General features: G+C 35.1%; 1 protein-coding gene across 1 annotated transcript in view; it reads right to left on the reverse strand.

Annotated features, from left to right (window-relative positions):
• The window catches only part of NALF1 (NALCN channel auxiliary factor 1), a 761,784-nt gene that overhangs the window by 754,295 nt on the left and 1,708 nt on the right, over positions 1-5,781 (reverse strand). The window lies entirely within an intron of this gene.

Here is a 5,781-nt window from a genome sequence, read left to right on the forward strand (position 1 = left end):
AATTTCCAGGGGGAAAAATTACGCTTTTGGTTTAACTTCTTACATTCAGTTCAGCAAACAAATATGCACAAACATCAATTTGTGAAGTTATCTAAATTACATGATGTATTTTAAACTGTACAGCATGAAAATAATTTTACCTCAGAGCAAACAAACTGATCATAATTTCCTGCAAAATAATATGTTATTCATCTTTAAAGAAGTTTTAAAAATACACACTATATTTCCAGAGGTTTTTTTTAAATATCAACTTTGTAATTCAATTTTTACAGTTGCCTTTTATACTAGATACTGTCCACCAGTGCCAAATCATAAGACTTCACTCTTAGTGATTAATTTTAAGAATCACTCCCCAATGTATTAAATTTTAAATATTGCTGTGTGACTGAAACTCCAAAGTAGCTTTGTGTCAAATACTGGTCTATTTGACCTTTGCAATAGAAAGGTTCTCATCACCTGAAATTTGGTTTCAAATTTCTCATCTGTTCTTTTCTGCCTACTTAACTAAGAGCTTAAACCAAAATCCAATTACAGTGCATCTTCTGTTTAGAAAAAAAAAGTACTACGGTAAACTCGTGGTTCATATAAACCATGATATTTCCAATGAAATGAGAAATACTGTAATTTTAATTATTTTAAAATGCTCTAGAATAACCTCTTACTTAATAAGAGTTGAACACAATGATCAAATAAAAACCAGGCGTAGAAGCATACCAGCTATATTCACGGATCAACTGAATACTTGTGATAATAATAATATTCAGGAACCCATATTTTAACTAAGTAGCATTGGAATTCAACTATTTTTACAAATTTACTAGCAGCATGGACTTAAAATTGCAAATCTGAACTGATTAAATATTATTTAATCTTTATAGTGTATTTGTTTTATGTATCATCCTATAGGATATCTAGGGCCTGATCCAAAGCCCATTATAGTAATGGAAGTGCTCCCACTGATCTGGACTTTGGATAAGGCCCAGACTGAAGAAATATATTGAATCTACCATGCCATTTTCCTTGAACTAATTTCAGTGGGGAGCTTGGCAATGAAGGAGTTTAATAAACAAAATAATTTTAGAGCTGTGGGCCCAAGCCTGATGCCCTTGCTCAGTCATCTCATTGATGTTAGTGACAGATTTTCCAGCAGGATTTGACCCATTTTCTTTAACAGAGAAAGTAAAAATATTGGCATATCTTCTAATTTTTCTACTCTGGTATCCTAGCATTAAAAGAGAATAATTAGATGTTATTATGGCAATCCATGAAAATACATGAAAAACACATCACAGTATTTAAGCTAGTATTGACAAAGGGCAGTAAGGTCTTATTTCATACACTTTAGTTTCTTACAGTGAAATAATTGACTCTGAGATGCTAACTGTTTTGTTCAGCAACTACAAGCATTAATAAATGTGTCTGCAAAGAATATTCTGTAGTTCAAATGCTTTCCATACAGAAAATATTCTCTGTCTCCAAAACCAGCATTTAAAAAAACCTTTACATTTGTATGGCCTACTTAGTGCTTTGACCCAGTTCAGACTCAGAAGCAGCCAGAATCTTCCTCTATTCCAGAAAAGCAATAGGCTTCTGACTTAAGAATAAGAAATTGAGTATTTCCCCTGACGGAAAGCTGACAACTCATTATTAGGAACTGTGTCTTCTAAGATCAACCCAATACCATTTATATTCAGTATCAGTTATTCCTGGTTAACAAGACTATATCGATATTATCAATCACAATTACCATAATTTCACCAGATGTAAACATTACTTCAATCTGTTTCTTAATATTTCAAAAGAAAAGCAATTTTTTTGTAAAAATCAAAGTTTAAAATAAATTATGGTCCAAATTCTCAACTGTTGTAACTCAGCATAACTCTATTAAAGTCAGTGGAGCTACGCTAATTTGCACCAGCTAAGAACCCAGCCCAATATTTAAATGCATTAAAATAAATGTTTTTTCTTTGTTGTACTTCTTGTTTTGTATATCCCTAGTATGTGTGATTATCAAAGCAAACAAAAAAATGTTCAAAGACACCAGACTTATGCAACAGTTGATCAATATATTTTGAAACCAGAATAGAATTACAGTGAGACAACAACAATAACACGTGAAGGTAAAACAGAAACAAGTCCACAGAGAAGCTCAACCCCAACCAGTATACATTGTGTATGCAGTTTATGTGGCATAGTCAAGCATAAGTGTCTGAACCTTGAGAATTTAAAGCAACTACTCTAATCTGCTTCAAATTTAAATGCACAGATATGTGTAACATGTAAAAGCAAGATCTACCGATGTTAGAGGAAGCAATTTCTTTCTACTTAATTAATATGCTTTTATTTTGAAGATCTGGGAGCCTAAATATGAAATTCAGCTTAACAGAATATCTAAAAGTGAATTTATACTAACCCAAAAAATTTCTGACTACAAAGGTATTGCCATAATACAAAACATGACTAAAACAAACTCCAGAAACTACTAGGCATACAATGAACCTTAGAACATTCAGAGAAGAAAGTCCAATAACTCATAAAAATCTTACTTTTAGGTAAAAATATGAAAGTATAAAGTCAGTATTTCAGAATGATACAGTAAAAAAACATGCAATATTTGCTAATTGTGATTTACATTATAATTATTGAAAGGTATAATAATTTGCATGAGAGAACGAGTAATGTCATAATTGCCACTTATTAACCTATGAATCAATTGTTTCTTGAGGTTGCTGGGGTAAGGAAGAGTAGAGGGTCCAGCAGAATATAAATGTTACAGTGAGTGGTATTCATAGTAACTTTTCCTGATTTTGTAATCAACTAAAAATTGTTAACTGGATGAAATGCTCTCTTCTCCTCCAGAATGTAGCTACTCTCCCAGAATACTAAAACTTTCTTAAATGCAAATAAATTTCTTGAATGGATTTTCTTATTTCACTTCTGACCTGTCTTTATATATATGATTATTGAGTGAATTCTTTATTTTTCATAATGTTTTTTAATACAGAGTAAAAAGCAGCACACCACATTAACCAGTCAAATGGGGTACAACAACTATATATGATTAGATGTCAAATTTCTGTTTCTTCATCAGATGTTAAACGTTGATCCTTTAACATAATTCTTAAATATCATCTAGACATTTAATTATCACAGATTTGAGTACATTAGCAAAGCTGTTTCCCTTTTTTTTAAAATAAATCAAGTATTTATAAAGAACAAAACAAGATAGTAAAGTGGGATTTTCTATTTATTTTGTTTTTAAACAGGTCATTTCCCCAAGATAGAGCATTTAAAAAAAAAGTAGGACTTTATAGTTGCATGTACATACAATTGAGTATACAGTACACTAAATCACCTTACTATATACCATGTGCAGCGCTAGACTGCTTAAGACTGCTAAATGATTGGATTTCACACAGTGATATATAAGATTGAAAATGTCCTAAAAGATATGAGCACATAAATTCAGGGAGAGAACATGTAACATAGTTATATATCTCCAGTGTATGTAGACTATGTGAGCAGTAAGCATTGTGCTCTGTCTTTCAGCACGTTGGACAGCAACTGTTTTAGAAAAGAGCCAGTGTAACAGGAGTAGGGATTAATTATCACACATAAAAAATATAGTTGACCAGATCACTTCTTTGTCATATCTTCCAAAAGGCACAATACTACTTGAATTTTTGTTCTTGTTTTGTCTTCACTTTGTCACATAGATTGGTTGGACAAATTCTCAATACATGGTAGAATAGCACTGGCAGGCAGGTCTGGTGCATGCCACCCCAACCCAAGAACTATTAGTAATTTGCTCTGTATTTCCTTTTTGCCCCTTGTCTTACTGGAAAGGTACAAGTATGGATATTTTCTTTTTTAAAATGTAACTGGTTTAATTTTATTTTTATTTCTCTTCAGAACACTCATTCAAAACATGTATTCACATCAACCCCCAGTGAGGAAAAAAAAGAAATAATATCCAGTATTGTATAATTAGTATTCTATGCAATTTTCCCTTTCTCACATGATATGATATATGGTAAAGCAGCTGTTAATGTGGTGGTGAAAAAGTCCAACCAAACCAGCCTATGATTTAAAACATCATGTTAATAATGTAAATATTGCTCGTTTGGCAGCACAAGGCAGGAGATCAATTTCCAGGAGAAGGAGTTACTGAAATGGAAATGATGCCCTCACACTTGTGGCCCTTACCTAAACATTTTCTATTGCCTCCAAATCAGCCAATTTCGAGATAAAAGATATTTACACTGTAGTCTAAGTATAAAATGCATGTGGTGTGTGTTTACATACACATATACGGTTAAATGATCCAGGAAATGCAGGTCCAAAATTGCTTTGTGAGTTGCTTTTATTCCTATTGAACTTAATGAGAAAAACTCTACAGACATATTTTTCTTGCTGATAACATCAGGTTTTATTTACATAATGAGATAACGTTATTGGACTTTTGGACATGCATATGTCTGTCCTTTGAGGCAGTATACCTAAGCTATCTTTATTCGTACTGCTCATATTCAACACAATGGGATTCTGTAAGGCATATGCCTTAATAATCAAACGATTCCAGAAGGCCCTGTTAAAGTTAAAAGACACTAACGGGTGTGGGATCAGGTTCTCTTGTTCAATATGCTCACCAGAAAAGCCTTCTGTTCAGATAGATAATTTGTATGTGCTGCTGGGCTCAGCTGATTCGGATTTCTAAAGCAGGATTTGGTTTGGATTTGTTAAGGTACCAATGCAGTAGATAATCAAGAAAATTCAGGCAAGCCAGTTCAGAGCAGAAGCCATGTAGATGGTTTGGTTGTTCAGAAAATATTTTTTAAAAACCAGACTGTATTTTAAGCACCAAGCACGGCCCCTTTCCCTGCGCTTTCCCGCCTTGAGAGCTGGGCCAACTAGTCTTGTGCAAAGTGGAGAGACAGCTATCAACGTGGGACACTGTTTGCTTATGAAGAAAAATAATCTGTCTTTGGATCGTTCTGAATGAACATGGGGAATACACAAAGACTAACGATGAGGTTTATTGAAATTCTGTCATCATTTCTTCCCTAGTAAAGGTCACTGCAGTGTCTGTTTACAGCCACTCTAGTCCTTGAGCTCTTCCCCACTCCACAGATTGTGTAGAGCAGACTTCAGACACAGACACATACGCATACATAGATAGTCATCTGGAACGTCTTCCTTTTTACACGTGATCGCGTTGCCACAATCTCTATTCGTACGTTAGGAAATGCCCATTCTTGATTCCTCCAGAATCCCATCACATTGCACATGTTAAAGAGAACAACACATCTGTATTCCTAATGCTGTGCCAAATCACCGAAACATTTGTCCTTCAGCGATTCTGGAGAGCACCCTGCTTCTGGAAGCTCTAAGACAAGACGACTTACAAGTCAGCTAACACCGGACATATGTCATCCATTGACTTCACTGAGATTCAACCCAAAAGCCCAAGACAACCAGTAATTTGTCTTTGAAAGTTAGGATAGAGTCACGTCGCATAGCCCCACCGCTTACACAGCAATCAGAAAGTTCCCCCGGTGCGCACCGAAACAGATACATTTTGCCACCGAGCGCCTACACAAACGCCAAGCAACCACGCCGCTGATCCCGCGGAACAACCAACTTCCCACGTCCACTCCAGCCCGTCAACAACCAGGGACAGCCCATTCACACCCCACTGCCGTACTAGGTCCTTCTAATTGGCATGCAGCCCCTACCCCTGCCTCTCTGTTAAGCCGCATCCAAGCCCTGTGGAAGCAGGCA

This window comes from Natator depressus, chromosome 1 (genome assembly GCF_965152275.1).
Source record: "Natator depressus isolate rNatDep1 chromosome 1, rNatDep2.hap1, whole genome shotgun sequence".
NCBI classification, from domain to species: Eukaryota; Metazoa; Chordata; order Testudines; family Cheloniidae; genus Natator; species Natator depressus.